The sequence below is a fragment of the Megalobrama amblycephala genome, linkage group LG3 (assembly GCF_018812025.1).
Source record: "Megalobrama amblycephala isolate DHTTF-2021 linkage group LG3, ASM1881202v1, whole genome shotgun sequence".
In the NCBI taxonomy this organism is placed as follows: Eukaryota; Metazoa; Chordata; class Actinopteri; order Cypriniformes; family Xenocyprididae; genus Megalobrama; species Megalobrama amblycephala.
This window is the reverse complement of record NC_063046.1, coordinates 9,024,593-9,044,941: the sequence shown is the minus strand read 5'-3', so window position 1 is coordinate 9,044,941 and position 20,349 is coordinate 9,024,593. Positions and strand designations below refer to the sequence as shown.

The 20,349-nt window shown below is 36.6% G+C and overlaps 1 protein-coding gene across 2 annotated transcripts in view; it reads right to left on the bottom strand.

The window, feature by feature from the left end:
* Window positions 1–20,349, bottom strand: part of ntrk3b (neurotrophic tyrosine kinase, receptor, type 3b) — a 153,839-nt gene that overhangs the window by 91,742 nt on the left and 41,748 nt on the right. The gene's annotated exons all lie outside the window — the stretch shown is intronic.

Below are 20,349 nucleotides of genomic sequence, written 5' to 3'. Positions count from 1 at the left end.
ATGAAAATTCTGTCATCATTTACTCACCCTCATGTCCATCAGACATGCGTTAATCTCCGGAACACAAAGAAGATATTTTTAATGAAATCTGAGTGATTTCTGTCCCTCCACTGACAGTCCAGGCATGCTTGAGCTTCTGTTTATCATAACTGATGTGTGAGTTGATTCATGTTTATATGTGAATAAAAGCCTAAATTAAATGCGTTCATCATATAGAGCGATCAAGTGTCTTCAGAAAATTTGGACTAAACCGCCCAATTCATATGGATGACTTTTACGGTCTCTTTATGAACTATTTGAAGCATCAAAGTGTCAGCTGCGTAGCTGTCTATGAAGGTACAGAAATCACTCAGGTTTCATCAAAAATATCTTAATATCTTAATTAATTTGTGTTCCGAAGATAAACGAAAGTCTTACAGGTTTGGAACAACATGATGGTGAGTAATTAATGACAATTAATTTTGAGTGAACTAACACTTTAAGTCTATTTTGAGTAAACGGAAAGATCTGTTAGTGTTTGATTAGTATGTTTTATATAGAGTTTCTATAATCCACACAGCACATGTTTGCATTCAAATGCAGCTAACATGTAAGAAGTACATTTAACCACCTAAACACAAGCTCTACTCTTCAGCACAACCAAAAGAATTACATAACAGGAACACTTTTAAATGTCAAACATACCTGAATATTAAACACATGCCTTTTCCATTACTCAAAAAAAAAAAAACAATAATAAAAAAAAAAATAAACATAAAATGACACTTAATTTCAACACTTACTCTCCAGATTCAGCCCTCTGCAAAGTATGAGGGAAAATCCACCACTAATGGATTGTTAATGAAACAAAAATGGTTCATGTAGTTCAAACACAAATGGATTAAGTAAACTCATTTTACACACACTATCATTCAAATGTTTGGGGTTAGTAAGACTTTTTGTTTTGAACATTTTTATTTATTTTTTATTCAGCAAGGATGCACTAAATTGATCAAACATGACAGTAGACATTTGCAACGTTACAAAGGATTTCCATTTCAAATAAATGCTGTTCTTTTGAGCTTTCTATTCATCAAATAATCCTTAATAAATGTATCATGGTTTATAAAATGTTAAGCAGCACAACTGTTTTCAACATTGATAATAAAAAATATTTCTTGATTATCAAATCAGAATATTAGAATGATTTCTGAAGGATCATGTGACACTGAAGACTGGAGTAATGATGCTGAAAATGCAATTACATTTTAAAATAAAAAAAAGTCTTACTGTATTTTTGAGCAAATAAATGCATATTATATATATATATATATATATTTCAATGTATAATAGAATACTGACAAATGCTGTACATTTTAAAAGTGTATCTGCTAAAAATAATTAGACACTATAAATTAAATCCGGCAAACCTTAATACTTATTGAAAGTGTTCCACAAATACTAATTCAGCGAACACGTTCTGTCAAACACAACATTAACGAAAGAGTTAACATGAGAGAGAAGGACTTTATGCAACAGGAAATCAGAGAGAGCCTCCATCACTGCCAAGAGGAGCTGAGAGAAAAGGAGCAGCTGCAGGGGCCGCTCAGCCAAATCAATAAAGAGAACTTGAGCAGTTCGCCGTCTACAAATTCAGTAGACGCAATGAAAGACTGCAGGTTTTAAAAGCCAACAAATTCAATACAAAGAGGTGGTCTGGGACTTGTAAATGGCTTTTAACCAAGAAAGCTGAAGGCATGATATGCGGTAGGGGGTATTAAAATAAATCTACTGGTTATAAAGAAAGATGGACATCCATGATATGGAGGGAAAAAATGGAACAGACATCACAGAACTGATATCTGAAGGTCTGTAATTCAACTTAAATCATATAAAGCATCAATATTTGGCCAAAATTGGTAATAGGATCATTTTAATTAATGCATTTATTTTTAGATTCTATCCAAAATATGGTTATAAATGGTCCATGGTCTGAAACTTTTGGTAGATCTGTTTCAGCCTGACTCAAATATTTGAAATAATACATTGAAGGATGCACTCAGAAGGAACTAATAGCCCTTATCTTTCCCTCAGTAAACAAGACATTTAAGTTTGTTACTAGTAAACTCAGTGAAAAAAGATTATGGCGTATCTGTATCTGGCTCAATGATTTAAAGGTTGTACTTTTTTAATAAAATGATTGCCAATACACACACCATAGTTCAAAAGTTTGAGGCCAATGAGATTTTTTTTTTTTTTTTTTTTTTTTTTTTTAATAAATGCTTAATAAACATTTTAATTCAACAAGGATGCATTAAACTGATCAAAAGTGACAGTAAATATATTTATAATGTTACAAAAGATTTCTGTTTCAAATAAATGTTGTTCTTTCGAACATTCAATTAATAAAAAAAAACATGGTTTCCACAAAAATATTAAGCAGCACAACTGTTTTCAGCACAGATATTAATATGAAATAAATCAATATATTACACGGTGTCCTAAACAGATGTGATGCAACGCCGAAACACGCGACAAAAGGCTATCTTTTCAATGTTAATCAAAGATTTAGGGGCTGTTTACACGACACCGTTTTCAACTAAAACGGAAAACTTTTTATGCGTTTTGGTCATTCATTTACATGACAACTGTGTTTTGGGGATTTGAAAACGCAAACCTTTGAAAACCGATTTCAAAGGGTATGTTTACACAACAACGATATGCTTAAAACTAATACATTTTTCCTTTGAGTTTTCCACATACAGATGACACCATTGTCAAAACGATGTCAAAACGAAAATGACTAAAAACGCTGTATTATTCTGGCAGGCCATTAGATGGCGATGAAACACTATAGACTGAACATGTATTGCATGTGTGCATGACGTCATCGTTTTCAAAGATTTGTTGTTTATTTTGTTGTTTACACGGAGACCGTTTTCAAAAACTTGCATTTTGAAACTCGTTTTCAAAAGTTTGCATTTTCAGGCCACCAAAATGTGTCAATGAACGGCCAAAACGCATAAAGTTTTCTGTTTTTAGTTGAAAACGGTGTCGTGTAAACGGTCCCAAAGTGCAAGTTTTTGAATACAAGACTGTTATCATTTCCGTGTAATCAACAAAAACGCGGATCTGTGAAAACTGTTCCTTGTTAGTCTATAGGCATGTGTGATTGGCTGAATCCCAAATGGCACACTTCTATGCACTTTCGGTCTTGTGGACTTACAATGGTTGCCGCATGTGCATGTCCGTTAAGTCCACGAAACCGTAAGGTGTTCCATTTATCATTTTAGGTTTGAGAACTGTGCGGCCGCTATGTGCCCTCGATGCGCACTTCAGCTGAGCGCGCAAGTCTGCGAGCTACGCAGAGGACTTTACCCGGCAGTCAAAGCAGCATTACATCACAAAAGTGCGGATTCAGAGGAAGACTGTGAGAGTTTAGGGTGCCATTTGGGACCAGGACTTTGTTGTGAGTGCTCTGTAAAAGAATGCATATGTGCAAATTGACATCACCAACTACTGACCTGGCAGCATAATACAGCGTTTTTAGTTGTTTTAGCAGATCTGTGTGAATGGGGATCATTTTGACAGTGTTGTCGTCTACACAAAGAAAAAATGTTTCCGTTTCTTTTAGGAACAGTTTCTATTTCTGCAGTGTCACGGCTACACTGTAAACCCGCATCTCAAAAAATTGGAGTTAATCAGTTACATCAATTTTTTTTTGCGTTATGATGTTCCCAATTTTAAGTAAGCAGAACTATCAAGTTTTGAGTTTTAGTACTCATGCATAATAATTGTTCCTAACTTGAAGTACTGAGTTAGCTAACTCATACACTTTGATAGCAATTAACATAAAATATTTAGTTAATTCACTTTTTTATTTTGAGTTCTTCCAAATCAAATGAGTTTTTTACTTCACTGTAAATCCTAAGAAAAATCCTAATTTGCTAACATGTTAACGATATGGAATAACATACTGATTGAGTACAGCAACTTAAAACATGTAACGTACCTGCTCTCAAACCAAGCCACATGCGCTACTTGTGACCATGATGGTAACTCTCCAAGTCAAGTCAAGTCAAGTCATCTTTATTTATATAGCGCTTTTTACAATGTAGATTGTGTCAAAGCAGCTATACAGTGATAACTGGTACATAATTTTGGCCGCACAGCAGCTCTTAAAGAATAGTGTCAATGCAGGCAGATCAAAGCACTGTTGAATATCAAATGTCAAGTCAAATGTCAAGTGTCCCCAACTAAGCAAGCCAAAGGCGACAGCGGCAAGGAACCCAAACTCCAACAGGTGACATCAGGTGGCAAACAAGTGGCAAATAGGTGTTAAAATGGAGAAAAAAACCTTGGGAGAAACCAGGCTTAGTCGGGGGGCCAGTTCTCCTCTGGCGAACAGTGCTTTGTTACGATTCAGGTTGCTATCATAAGTCCGATAGGATCGCAACATTCAAAGTATTTATTTCAGTATTTCAGAGGATCGTATTCATCACGCCGGTATGGATGGTTGTTGAAGAACTGTGCCACTGGTTGTTGTGTAGATGAGGCCTTCATGATGAATGATCTAGTTGACTCCAAAAACCCACATTAACAGAAACTCTTCTAAATTAGAATAACAAAACAATCACTACTAAATCTCCCGTACCATTAATCTGGCACAAAAAATAAAAACAATATATAACACTTAATTTTAGCATTTACTGTCCCTTTCGAGTGCCATGGGCAAAGCATGCTGGGAAATAGAAATCCCAGTTCAGTTTCAGTTAAACTTAAGTTAGTCTAAATTAAAAGAAATGAGTTCATACAACTCAAAACAATGAAACAGTTCAGTTTACTTGAAATATGTCAGTGCTGTGAACTCAAAAGAAAGTTCTAAATACTCATAACAGTTAATTTAACTGAACTAATTTGTTCAATTTAAGTTTGTCCTACTCAAAATAATTAAGTATTCTGAGCACAACTCACTGTGAACAAACGTGTATTCTATGACAAAGATTGTTTCAGTCACTCAGTATGTATTTTTTATAATGTTAAAATGGTGTAATACTTATGAATTTGATTATGTGCTTATCCATTTCATTTGGAGCGCATGTTGCGTGCTTCCAGAGAGACTCCGCCCACACCCTCTTCTGATTGGCTGTGATGTTTGATTCTGTCATGGCTCATAGTCATATCGCGTTTGGTGTGGAGAAACAAATTTCTTGTCGCTGGAAACTTATCACATCGCGTCTGTTTAGGACACGGCGTTAGAATGATTTCTGAAGGATAAATTTCTGTGTCTGGATACCTGAAATTATGCAGCTTGTATACATAGGAAAAATTCCCTTACATTACATTGAAAGAGACAACAGAATATCATATTGTGGGTGGCCTCTTTTTACTTGGACCAGTAAGCAACCACCTAGCAACACCTTAGCAACCACATAGCATTTTTTTTTCTCTTCCCAGAGATCTGCTCTTTAGAGATACAGACATGTGTTAGATGGCTGGAGTGATGGATGCATTACAATAAGCTATTTTGACTAGACGACTGGCGTATTCTCAGGGTCATTGAAACTCTTATGAGTTTTATAACAAGCACTGCTGGCTGCTAAAGCCCGTCACCATAGCAACAAGCTCTCTGATGCTCCTTGATGCAGGGGGAGGGGTTTTGTTGCTGCTGTGCACTTTAAAGTGTCACCACCCACAACCCACACTCAAAAACACACACTTACACTCTTTCTGAGGCCTTTGAGGATTAGTCTGTTTTTCATTTTAAACTCATAGTAATTCAACCATTCAGTTTCTGCCTCAAGAGCTTCTGATGGAGTCTTATTAAAATGTGTTGCATAAGTCAATCTATGTAATTGTAGGTGTTACTTGAAGGTGAAGTGTCACTTTTTCGTGTTAAAATGTTTTTTCGTATCCTAACATATGCTAGTTTCTCTGTGGCGCTATCAAGGGCTCCAGACTAACATATGAGAGCAGTGGCACAGAGTTATAAAATTATGTTTCTACTCCAATTCGTTTTCTGAAATAAGCATTTAAATAGTGGCTGTCATACATTTATTCAAACGTACAATATTGAAGAACAGTAAAAAAATATGATGAATATGTAATGGTGCATATATTTAGCAAAATGCTCCTCTCTAGAGTTATTTTTCTAGCTGACTAACAAGTTTATGCTCCCTGAATCGCTTTTCTGAGTTAAATAAATTGCATAATTTGTCTTATGGAAATAGATGTTTATACAGTAAAGCACTGAGAATGATTTGAGATGCTTATTAACAACAGTGATATCTGTAAGAAGTGGAAAAACCTCATTTTTATTGAGAGAAACGACAGTGCGACTGAGTTCTCTACAGCCCTTGATTCTACTTTGTAATTGCTCGTTAAAATTCACCATTGTTTTTCATTACCCACAACTGTTCCTTGTTAAGGCCACATGTACAGTTGGTGTTACTGCAGTAAATCCATGATAAATGTGGGTGATTTGTGGATTAAAAGCCTTCTAACTGGATTGTTTATGGCACAGTGTTTCTCCTGTTTTCCGAGTCAATGCTTTTGAGAATGTCATTAAGCTTTAAACTACTTTAAATCATCCAGACATTTGGGTTTTGTAACAGAAATCTGCACTGAATTCAAACACTTCTCACTGGATCTCACAGCACTCTTTAATAACAGTCGCGTGATCGAGATCGGTCTGCGAGTAAACACAACACACCTGCGCTGTCTATTGGGCCGAGCTGATAAATGGTCCATGCCATGAGGTTCAAATGAGTATCACGTTTTCGTTCTGCTTTTAGAGTGTTTCTCATATGCAACAGAAATGGCAATGCCACAAGTGTGACTTATAACAAATGTTAGTTGCACTGGAAGAAAAAAAGGTCACAAAATTCTTAGTTGCAGACTGGAACCCTACTAATATAAGGGGCTTTTGCACCAGAGGAACCTTTTCATAGTTCCTAGAACTATTGGCTGAAGTACCCAGATTTTTCCGTGTTCACGCCACAGGAACTAGGAACAATTTTAGTTTTAAGAACTCCTTTTTGGGGGAACTTAATTAGCTCCTACTTCAGAGTAGGATCTAAACCAGCACTATAGGAACTATCAGTGACGTACGTGTATGTTGATTGGTCAAATGCATGTCAAACACCGGCACCCGGCATTTTTAAAAAGCAGTGTAAACATATTTACTTCTCGAACATGGAAAACAGTGATAACGGCATTTACCAGTTGTCTGCAGGGTTGTGTTCTTTTCTCCGCCTCGATGATATGTAATACTGAAAGTTGTCATAGGAGATTTCGTCTCTTAGCCCCACTTTTTGCTCTTTCAGTTGCGTAAATTATGCATTTACATTCCATCTCCGTTATCGCGAAACCAACGACACACAACAAACACAGCTCCGATCACGGCATCCTCCATTCACTGGTTTTTAATGTTTAGAAATGCCTCACTTAAAGTCGGCCGCTTCAGAGTTCCTTCTTCCGGTACAAATGCAACCAGGAACATGGCCATGGGGAGAAAGTAGTTCTCGGGGAACTATCCTAGTGGCTAGTTACTATTTGGTGCGAAAGCCCCTAGAGTAACAATGGATCATTGAATCATCAAAACAGTTCTTCTTTGAAGATCTACAGACTTGTATTGTTCACAAATCTCTAATTTGAAGTCCAAGAAAAGTCAGTTGTTCATGAGTCTAAATTGAGACTCAAGTTATTTTTTGTGGCTATAACCCATATGTTTTTTTGTTTGTTTGTTGGTTGGTTTTTGCTGCTGTGCCTTTAAGAAAAACTTTACTTTTTGCTTTTGGATCCAAAATAGTTTTCTATGCAAAGCCATGCACATTGTGACAGAAACACAAAACAATCCAAGCTGAAATATGCTGCATAAATGGATAAAATCAGACAGAAATGATCAAGCACTTTGTTAAAAATAAACTTCATCTGCTCGTTTCTAACATTGTATTGTTTAGAAGGATATGCAGAGCAACAGTTGCTACACACAGTTAGGAATAGCACAAGGTTTTTCGTTGTTTAGGAATAACAACATCACTACTGCTTTCTCATTTTAAAGGCAACAATAATATATCCAAAACAAATATCCAAAAACCACTGGAACAATGTTAGATATTTTGTTGACTTGTGTACTTGTGTACAAATCTTTCCAAGAATGTTTAAATCCAGAGAAATAAGCCATCTTAGGACACGGACCATGTCCGTGTTTCGCCAATCAATGACATCATACCCGTGTTACCCTCGATTTCCAGTTATATTTTGTAGAAACCATGGAAACACCAAAGATGCTTTAATATATTATGTGTTTTATTAAACAGATGAGCAACTGTTTGAATACATTCATCAACAGAAAACTAATCATTTTTATATAGCTCAACACAGTAAGTCTTATTGTTTAAATCTTTTTTCTTGATTTACCTTGAGTACCATGTTTTCTCATAGCAGCCGCCGAGTGAATGCACAGAGTAGCATTATAACAGCTTTCAACACACCACTGTAATGTATCTAATATGATAAAACAGCACTGCTTTACCCCACATACGCTTGACCAGGAGAAGAAGGCGATCGTCTGCGGCATAATAAAAGCTCCACGGTCTAGATTTGTGTCGTGTGTCGCCCTTGTCTCTCATTAGCGATCGTTCCGGCGGCCTCGTTCCGCTCCCACACCCTGCTTCATACTACAGTAATGTTAATAAATCTTTTATACATTAGCTTATCCATGAATATGATTTCTGCCCAAGTCCCATCAGATTCTTTTCCTCCGGCTGTAGATGTTAAAACAACACCTCCCATGATTCCGCAAAATCAAGGCGTCATCAAGCTATGACTTTGTTTTGAATAAGCGACCTCTAGTGGCGAAAAATTACATATTGTGCCTTTAACTCACCATGACCAGGCAAGGCAAACGTCTGCACAACAAATCATCATTGACACATAATTGCGGACAGTCATGCGTTGACGTATCTGTCGGACATCAGAAAGTTGTGAAGTTCAAAAGAGTCGATTTTGCAGATTAATTTCGATGAGCGCTGTTTTTGAATTCTGATATTTGAGTCAGTACATTTTCATAGTACATCAAACTCATTTATCTTAAAGGAACAAGGAAAATGTGATTGCTCATCATGTGACCCCTTTAAGATAATGACAAACCTGTGAATTCAAAGTACTATATCTCAATTCCTGTCTGTTGGACAGGAGATTTACTATAGTACAGGCCTTAGACTGGACTCATCTTCATTACTGCAACTCAGTGTTGGCCGACAGCCCAGTGTAAGCAATAAAATGTCTGCAGCACATGGAGAATGCTGCAGCCCAGCTGATCTTCAAACAGCCCAGATATTCATATGAATTTCCTCTGCTATGAACCCTCTATTGATGCCTGGATCAAGTTCAAAAAACAAAGCTATACACTCTTGTTTTTAGTATTCAATTATATATATATGTAGAATTTAAATTTTTTCGCAATGCATTCTGGGATTTCCTTATGCTGAATAATGCATACATTGCTGCAACAGAATTTGATTAAAATACAATTAGGTATGTTATATAATCTTATTCGAAATAGACTACTAATAAACAGCAAACTGCTATTCAAAAGTTTGGGGTCAGTAAGTGTTTTTTAAAAAGAAATTCATAGAAAGCATGAATTAAAGTGACCAAAAGTCACAGTAAAGATTTAAACACTGTTACAAAAAAAAAAATCAGTTAAATGCTGTTTAATAACTTTGCATTCATTAAATCCAGAAAAATGCATAACAGTTTAAAATGCATAACAGATAATAAGAGTCTCTCCATCAGTGTCGACTGAACACCGTTTCTGACAATCCTCATTTTGGCTGCGTGAGATTCTCCAGCTTTGTTGTTGTTGAGCTGTTAAAGCTCCGCCCTCTTCTGGAAAGGGGGGGCGGGAGCAGCAGCTCATTTGCATTTAAAGGGACACACAAAAACAGCATGTTTTTGCTCACACCTAAATAGGGGCAAATTTGACAAGCTATAATAAATGATCTGTGGGGTATTTTGAGCTGAAACTTCACAGACACATTCTAGAGACACCAGAGACTTGTTTTACATCTTGTGAAAAGGGGCATAATAGGTCCCCTTTAAATGATTATTATGACTCACAGTCACAAAATTACTGTTTTTACTGTATTTTTGTTCAAATAAATGCAGCCTTGGTGAGCAAAAATAAACATTTTACTGAATGGTAGTGTAATAGCTACTACTAATGATGCAACACAACACAACACACTAACATATTCTTAACAAAGTAACACTTTTTCCTATCCTGTTTTCTGTAGACCACAGCAGCAATCTCACAAAAGAAACCGAAACACTTTTGCAAGTCACACCAGATATGAGTCTGATAAACGTAAATCGAAATGTTTTGGTGTTTTGTGCAGAGCCACCTGCATATTTCAGGAGCTGCTCTTTTAAAAGGTTATCTTTCAGCACTGTGAAGAAAAATGTCAGTGCATATTAAACGGGGCGGATGGTAGTTAATGAATTAGGAAATACATTAATTTGGTACCAGTTGTGCAGGAGCCACATTGAATTTTTGAAAAAAAAAAGTAGCAGTCTAGGAGAGAGATACCAAAATAATCATGCCTATATAAGAGTGAGAACATTTGCATTTTCTAATTCTCCACTCCTTATGCGAAAGACATTTTTCTTTCCGTTTCACGGAAAAGCATTGATCTCAGAATGTCAGCACATGCAAATCATGGTTCAAATATAAAATCTAACAATAAAGACTACCGCTATAATACAATAATCATGTACTTTGGAGTATAAGGAAAATATCATGTGACATTAAAATGGTAATCAACTGCCACAAAGGAAAAATACACTAGAGACTTTTAAAAGCTCTGAGCACAGCATTATTCTTTGTCAGTGGAAAAAAAACATAAAAGAATATACTTCCACAATACATTCAGAGAAAAATAAGTCCGTATAGAACTTCACAACAATCCGTGATATAAAGAGGCCATTTATGAATCATCATAATGCCACTCACAGAGCTTCTGCTGCTCGGTTCTGAAGCAACAGTTTACGTCTGGGTCAGTGAGGGTACGATTTCAATACTGCTCTTTAATCATGGATTGAGAGGCAGGCCAGTGATTCAGCGCTAATAACAGGAACCACACACTGTCACATGAGTGGGTGGACTACTCTGCTCAAAACAGGATACTGAGGTCATGATTGAGAACTAAAGTTGATAGTTTTTTTTCTACAATTTATTTTTTAAATAAATTATGTATATCATAAATTATATAATATAATTAATATATGGCATAATATTGTTGTATATCCAAACATGTTACATTATTATATAAATAATTAGTGTTCAGCAGAGTTTTCTTGATTTACCTCGAGTCACACGTTTGTACGATACCTCAGAGACAATGCTATTTCGTCAAGTGACTGACATAGTATAATCAGAAAGAGCTTTATTTGTAGTAATAGTAATACAGCATTTTCTCTTCCATACAATATATTTTAAAATTAACTGCATCATCCAGCTTTTATTAATGATATTCTAATATCGATTTAGCTTACTGCAGTGTGCAACAAGTGTCTCATACCAGCCACTGAGCGAACACACAGAGTAGCCTTATAACATAACTTTCAACACACTTGACTGTATTTTAGTATGATTGTTTTGACCAAGCAAAACAGCGCTGTGCTACCCCACAATTTTAATTTGTCAAGTAAAGTGGGTAACACTTAATTCTTACTTTTATCTAGCTGTTTATTAGCATGCATATTACTAGAATATTGGCTATAAAGCATATATTAATGCCTTATTCTGCATGACCATATTCTACATCCCTTAATCCTACCCAATAACTAAACTTAACAACTACCTTACTAACTATTAGTAAGCAGTAATTAGGAGTTTATTGAGGCAAAAGTCATAGTTAATAATGAATATGTGTTCCCCATACTAAAGTGTTACCATAAAATGACCTGTATGAGTAGTAATTCAGCACCAGTGGCTATTTCATCAGAATCAAATAAAATATGAATTTAAGTGATCAAACATAAAAATTCAAGTTCATAGAAAATTCGAGTTCATACTACAGAAATGTTAATAAAACTTTAATACATTAGCTCATCCATGAACATGATTTCTGTCTCATCAAATTGCTTTCCACGTGAAGACGACAATTCCCATGATTCCACGCTCAAGGTACGCCTTTATTGTTCTGAATAAGCGACCTCTAGAGGCAAAACTTGCACACTGTGCCTTTAATGACATTTAATACTAAAACTATTAAATTATTTTTGTTAATTTAAAAAAAAATGGAAGCTTAAAAACTAAAATATAACTATTAGAAGAAAAATATAAACTTAAATGAAAATTGGCAACTAACTGAAATAAAATAAGTTGAAGTTGAAGTACTAAAATTACTAAAACTGTGCAAAAAAAAAACAATTTACCACTTTATTTACAAAATAAGAATCTTCAATGCGCGTCAATGCAAGGTCTGCTTTCGCATCAGCAACACACGTGTCATGGTGCTCTCGTGAACATGCATTGGAGGTTAATATTTTGTAAATAAAGTGGTAAATTATGTTGTTGTTTGTTTTTTTGTTTGTTTGTTTTTTTGCATACTCACATCGCTTAATAAAATGTAGGTTTAACCACTGGAGTCACAAGGATTACTTTAATGATGTCTCTGTGGCTTAAAAGTGGTAGTTGTGTAGGTGTCAATGGAGGAACAGAGAACGCTCAGATTTCATTAAAAATATCTTAATTTGTGTTCCGAAGATGAACAAATCTTACAGGTTTGGAACGACATGAGGGTGAATAATTAATGACAGAATTACCGTTTTTGGGTGAACTAAACATTCAATTGCTGCAGTCTATTCAAAAATGCTTAACTAATCTGAATTAATTCTTTTTAAAAAATGATTTGAATGAATGATTCAATGACTCACTCACAAATGCTTCACTTGTTTCATTTGTGGGCGAATCAGCGTTTCAGAATGAATAATTTTGTGCTACTCGCTTACAATAAAATTATTTTAACCATGAGAGATGGAATGTAAATATAGGTGAAATAAGTTGTCAGAGCTATATTGAATGTAAACTACCTCTTATGCACAATTTTTTACTGATGTGACTCTCTTTTTCTCAAAAAGCAACCTTAATATCATCTAGCAGGCAAGACATCCTCACAAAGCTCTGTACAAACCTCCTCAAATCAATCAATCCATCCATCGTGAAAAGGTTACAGACCGTGTAAGCACACATTGAGTCATAAACTGAGATAAGCTGTGGACATTTAAAGACTGGCTGAATATTTCTGTTTTTTGTTAAATAAAAATCCCTGGAATGACATGCTTGGGGAAAAAAAAATAATACCAACCGGGAGCTTAATTGCTCAGCTCTGGTTCAAGGGCTGAGATGGAGTTCTGCCATATCTGTTTTTGGCTTGGCTAAAGCTAACTTCTAAAAGCTGTGTTGTGGAGATGCAGTGTGCCGCCCACCCTGTTCAGTTTCCTCTGCCCCTCTCTGCACGAGGCTGAGTCATGCTGCCGTCTATTATTCATAACTGCAGATACCTACTTTAAATTTAAAACACAGTTTACTACTCCTGAAACATTAAGCTTTCAGAAGAAAACTTTACTTCTTCGGTGTACACTGATCAGTAATAGTTTAGTAAAGCATTCTCTTTACTGTCTATGACATTATGGGGGTGAACAGCATTTTGAGATTTTCTTCTTTTCTCTCTAGACACAACTTTGGAAAGTCTGACAGCAATCAAAGGAGTTTCACAGACTTCATAGAATTTCAAAACATGAAACATTTAAGTGACAACAAGCACTAAAAACATCTTAAACTAGACTAAGCTGATTTGCTGATCTTAGCTGTTTATGCTGAATTACTGTAGCTGAAAAGTGGCAAGCTAAAAAGTCCCTCTAAAACAGTGGTTCTCAACTAGTGGGCATCAACAAACTTCCAAGGGGGCCTCAGGATGACTTTAAATTATTTAAAATAAGACAAAAGAAGCATTAAAATATGATATTTTTTAGTATTTGGATATTTTTCTAATGCATGTCTTTCGGTAACACTTGAACTAGTTGTTTATTAGCATGCATATTACTAGGCTGTTTATTAGTACTTATAAAGCATATATTAATGCCTTATTCTGCATGACTATATTCTACATCCCTTAATACTACCCAATACCTAAACTTAACAACTACCTTACTAACTATTAATAAGCAGTAAATTAGGAGTTTGAGGCAAAGGTCATAGTTAATAGTGAGAATTGGACACTAATCTAAAGTGTGACCTTTCTTTCTAGTTATGCCGATCTCCAAAATATTTTATTAGGTTGAAATTTTGAAGGGGGGAGGGCCTTGAAGTCAAAAAGGTTGAGATCAACTGATCTAATGCCATTAAAACAGACCAGCTAAGACCAACAGACTGTTTTTTGAGACATCTTAGACCATCCCCTTTTTTGCATCTACAGGTTGACCAAAAACCAACAAGGAAAACCTACATTCTTTACATGAAATGAAGACTGAAATATGAATGTAAAATTCAAAAGTAATTTCCAATGAATGCTGGTTCTTTTTCAGCATGGATGTTTAAAATTATGAGGAAAAATGAAAAAAACAAACAAATTATCATCATGGCCACAACCAGTGTTGGCTAAGTTACTCTAAAAAAATAATTAAATAATAGTTATCTTTAACAGTGCAATTACTGTACTAAATACTCTCTCTGAAAAGTATTGCATTACTTATTATTAATTACTTTCCAAATCCCATATCAGCCTTGACCGTTAAATGAAACAATACATGAAACAATAGACATGAAACTGCTCTTTTAATTCTTTCAAATAAATAATATAAAATTGCATGCATTATTCTTGAACTAATTAAAGTATTTAAAAGGTAAGGTTTACATTAAAAACATACATTTAAACATTAGGGGCCCTATAATACACCCGGCGCAATGTGACGCAAGGCGCAGCGCAAGTGTGTTTGCTAGTTTGCGTCCGGCGCCGTTCGCGTTTTCCCGTACAGCGCCACGTCCTTAAATTAGTAAATGCATTTGCGCCAGTTAGTGCGCCCATGGGCGTGCTGGTCTAAAAAAGAGGTGTGTTCAGGCGCATTGCCGGCGCATTGCTATTTTAAGGAGCTGAAAATAGACTGCGCCATAGACCAACTCAAACCTGGTCTAAAGTCTAAAGTCAATGGCGCAATATTTTTTTGTTAGAGCGCGTTGGTAGAAACTGCGCCTCTGGGCGCGTCCACAGTGCGCGTTGACTTTGCTTATTACACACAGGGATGCGCATCACACAAACATGCCAAATATTAAAAACAAAAGGATTACAGTGTAAAAGAATATTATTGTGTACATAAATATAAAAATGTAATGATGAATAGTCATTGCATGTATTAGAATTAGGCTACCTATTTTCAATTTAGCCTATTACTACTTATAATGATGAACGAAATTGGCTAATTAATTGAACAATCGTGCCAATACACACACATATATATTAACTGACTCATCGCGTGTACGCCATGTAAATAGCAATCCGCCATGGTGCGAGCGCATCTCGCTCTTAAAGGGAATGGGAGATGACACTCTGATTGGTTTATTGAACGTTACGCCCATTACTCATTAAGAGAATAGGGACAACCCATTTCAAAAATGCGCCCCGGCGCACGGACCGTTTTTCCGTCGTTAAAATAGCAAAAGTGGATTTGGACACGCCCTGAGTGCACCTGCGCCGTGCGCTTTACACTTTGCGTTTAGATCGTTAAAATAGGGCCTTAGATGTTAAATTGTCATGCTAAATCCACTATTGTTTAAAAAATAATTGTTCTATACAGTACTTAATGCAGATGTAACTGAAAATATATTACAGAAAAATTAAGAGAAATTCCTTACTTTACTTTTTCTAGGGAAAAGTAATTAAATTACAGTAATGAATTACTTGGTTATGCATTAAAACCAACACTGGCCACAACTCACTATTATTGAGTGAATGAAAGGAATAAATGTTTTCAACCCTTTTAAAGGGAACCAAAATAGAAATATTTTCCCAGACACAAGCGGGAGCTTGTAGAATGTGTTACTTCCATGTCAACACACTCATGTTAATTACTGAGAAGTTCCATAGAAAGGCATGAAAGTGCAATAATAGTTTAAAATGGCTCCATTAATGCCTTGTTGGGTCTAACTGCTGTCCAGTTGCTCTTTGCTTTAGAAAATGCCTTTTTTAAAAGGCTGAATCAGTAATTTGTACCGGTGCTGTGTATACTATCACGAAATAACGTCTTATCTCATCAGTGTTTGCACGCTCTGTGGCACCAGAAAAAAAAAGGAGACAACAAGAAAGGCACTTTAAATGTAACATATTGCAAGTCTTGGAACTAAAAAAAAAAAAAGTTGCATCGCATGAGACGTGCTGCCCTGCAAATAGCTTACAGTCCCCTTTGATTGCCTGGCTTTGATGATGCTGGTTTTCAGTGATTGCACAATGAGTAGAGGAAATAGATTCATGAGATGGGACATCATGCTTTCAGGCATAATCCTGGCAGGGGAGGCTTGAAAAGAGAGGAAATACAAGCTCAGGTGGGGGAAAAAAGGAGGGATAGGGAACAAAAACACTTGGGACATGAAAGATCTGCAGCCACACCAAATGAAGCCTCTCCTGTGTTTCAATTCCTCCAGGTGGTCTGTGCACCCAGCAGGTGAAACTACCTCTCTGCCGTCTCCTTCTATAGCTCCGCTATTACAGTCACGAACCCATTCAGAGTCTCATCAGCCGTCACCACTAGCAAAAGTGTGACTTGTCTATAAGAGTCACATGTTGACTTTCTCAAAGGTTTGCCAAGGAATCAACACCTTGCTAAAATTTGTTCTGCTTTTTTTGTACTAGGGGTGGGAGGTAAGACCAGGGGTTTAGCATCTATTATAACTGGGGTGTACATAGACTCTTTGCCCCTCAAAGTTTTTGTGCAATGATTATTATAATTTAAGAGCTCAGTTTTAGATAGATATATATGATAGATATATATGTATATACACTATGTCATAGTTTGAATTACATCTTAGGGACTGGACATTTATTTGCAGCATGCAGTACTATAAATTCCAAAGATGCAGGTTTGCTTGTATCTGCTCATCTGACTGATCTAATTTAAACCCCTGGAAGCCTAACAGGCCAGAGCTCTCCTGTCAGGTTAGGCCTGAAGACAGTAGGGCACTGGCACTGTCAAGTCTCAAAGGTTTTTTTTTTGTTTTTTTGTTTTTTTGGGTTGCCATATTGGTCAGCTTGGCAGAGACGATGCCAATAACTAAAACAGGAAACTCTGTGAGCAGTGTGATTTCATTTCATATCCCATCACTATTCAATCCATCCTTTATTGTCCACAGCTGACAGCTAGTTTTTGTTTGTTTGTTTGTTTGTTTGTTTGTTTGTTTGTTTGTTTGTTTGTTTGTTTGTGTTTTTAGGCAGTAAAGCCACAAGAAGCCATGCTTTACAGTTATTGTACCACGATTAAGTCATAACTGTGGTGAAATCACTGCATGAAGTGTTGATGAAGTGAATGATGTTTTATTTCTTTTAGAAAAGGCACTGATGAAGTACATATATTAAAGGTGCTCTAGAATTAAAAATTGAATTTATATTGGCATAGTTAAATAACAAGAGTTCAGTACATGGAAATGACATACAGTGAGTCTCAAACTCCATTGTTTCCTCTTTCTTATATAAATCTCATTTGTTTAAAAGACCTCTGAAGAACAGGCGAATCTCAACATAACACCGACTGTTACGTAACAGTCGGGGGGTACGCCCCCAATATTTGCATATGCCAGGTATTGTTTAAAGCATTAGACAAGGGCAGGAGGTCTGGATGTGCACAGCTGAATCATCAGACTAGGTAAGCAAGCAAGAACAATAGCGAAAAATGGCAGATGGAGCGATAATAACTGACATGATCCATGATAACATGATATTTTTAGTGATATTTGTAAACTGTCTTTCTAAATGTTTTGTTAGCATGTTGCTAATGTACTGTTAAATGTGGTTAAAGTTACCATCGTTTCTTACTGTATTCACGGAGACAAGAGCCGTCGTTATTTTCATTATTAAACACTTGCAGTCTGTATAATTCATAAACACAAATTCATTCTTTATAAATCTCTCCAACAGTGTAGCATTAGCTGTTAACCACGGATTCAGAATCAAATGTAAACATCCAAATAAATACTATACTCACATAATCCGACGCATGCATGCAGCATGCATGACGAACACTTTGTAAAGATCCATTTGAGGGTTATATTAGCTGTGTGAACTTTGTTTATGCACTGTTTAAGGCAAGCGCGAGCTCCGGGGGCGGGGAGCGTTAGCATTTAAAGGGGCCGCAACATGAATCGGCGCATTTCTAATTATGCCCCAAAATAGGCAGTTAAAAAAATGAATTAAAAAAAATCTATGGGGGATTATGAGCTGAAACTTCACAGACACATTCAGGGGACACCTTAGACTTATATTACATCTTGTAAAAAAACGTTCGATGGCACCTTTAATAATATTAACCATGACAATAACCATTTAAAAAAGTTAAATATATATTTACTTTAAATTGTAATCACAATAATAAGGCCCCGATATACTTCAAACGAAGTTCTTTTTCGTTCTTCGTTTAACAGTAAAACGAAATGCGTGACCAGCGATATACCGTAATCGAACATCTGACACCACCCACACTGCTGAGAGCGACGGTTAGATGAATATGTAAATACGTGCTGTACACTTTTTTCTCAGTAATAAAATAAACACAACAAAACTGAGAAAACTGCAAGCATTTTTATAGAAAGCATAAGAAAAGTGTCTGATCATAACAACATGGGTATGTTAGCACGAGCTCTGCAAATTAGCACTCCAGCCATGTCACATTTATTTATATAGCACTTTATTCAATAGATTGCTTAAAAGCAAGCAGCTTTACAGTATCAAAAAAGAAAAAAATGTTTCATCAGAAGCACAACTTCATTTTGTACTATAAAGCGGCGATCCAGTGTGTTTATGTTTTCAACCGCGGAGATCTTACCTCAACAAACTCTACAGGCGAAATGAGTCAGAGAACAGTTCCACGCGAATGAAGGCAGAGCCTCAGCGCACACCTCCTATTATGTTATTGTCACGGACCAATGGTAGTACGAAGGTGTTTTGCAGCTGGAATGAACTTTTCCTGAAAGTTCGGCAAGCCGTTTCGAGCTTTCAAAAAAGAACACAAAACGAACTTCGTTTTGGCCTGATTTTGATCGAAATGACGTCACATCAGTTCACTCTTCGATTTCCTTTGAAGTATATCGAGACCTTTACTGTTTACTATTTCAAATAAATGCAGCCTTGGTGAGCAGAAGAGTATAGTCTTAAAGAGAGCACACATTGTTGCACATATTTGCAACACAGAACGTTTCAGTTTCCACAAGAACCATTGAGGTTCATTCTCATGTTACGCAGCATGTTTGAGCTTCAGCGAGAACCAATGAGGCTCATTCTCGTGTTACGCAGCACTTTTGAGCTTCAACGAGAACCATTGAGGTTCATTCTCGTGTTACGCAGCACGTTTGAGCTTCAGCAAGAACCAATGAGGCTCATTCTCGTGTTACGCAGCACTTTTGAGCTTCAACGAGAACCACTGAGGTTCATTCTAGTGTTACGCAGCACGTTTGAGCTTCTGCAAGAACCAATGAGGTTCATTCTCGTGTTACGCAGCACGTTTGAGCTTCAGCGAGAACCAATGAGGCTCATTCTCGTGTTACGCAGCACGTTTGAGCTTCAACGAGAACCATTGAGGTTCATTCTAGTGTTACGCAGCACGTTTGAGCTTCAGCAAGAACCAATGAGGCTCATTCTCGTGTTACGCAGCACGTTTGAGCTTCAGCGAGAACCAATGAGGCTCATTCTCGTGTTACGCAGCACTTTTGAGCTTCAACAAGAACCATTGAGGATCATTCTAGTGTTACGCAGCACGTTTGAGCTTCTGCAAGAACCAATGAGGTTCATTCTCGTGTTACGCAGCACGTTTGAGCTTCAGCGAGAACCAATGAGGCTCATTCTCGTGTTACGCAGCACGTTTGAGCTTCAACGAGAACCATTGAGGTTCATTCTAGTGTTACGCAGCACGTTTGAGCTTCAGCAAGAACCACTGAGGTTCATTCTCGTGTTACGTAGCACGTTTGAGCTTCAGCGAGAACCAATGAGGTTCATTCTCGTGTTACGTAGCACGTTTGAGCTTCAGCAAGAACCAATGAGGCTCATTCTCGTGTTACGCAGCACGTTTGAGCTTCAGCAAGAACCAATGAGGCTCATTCTCGTG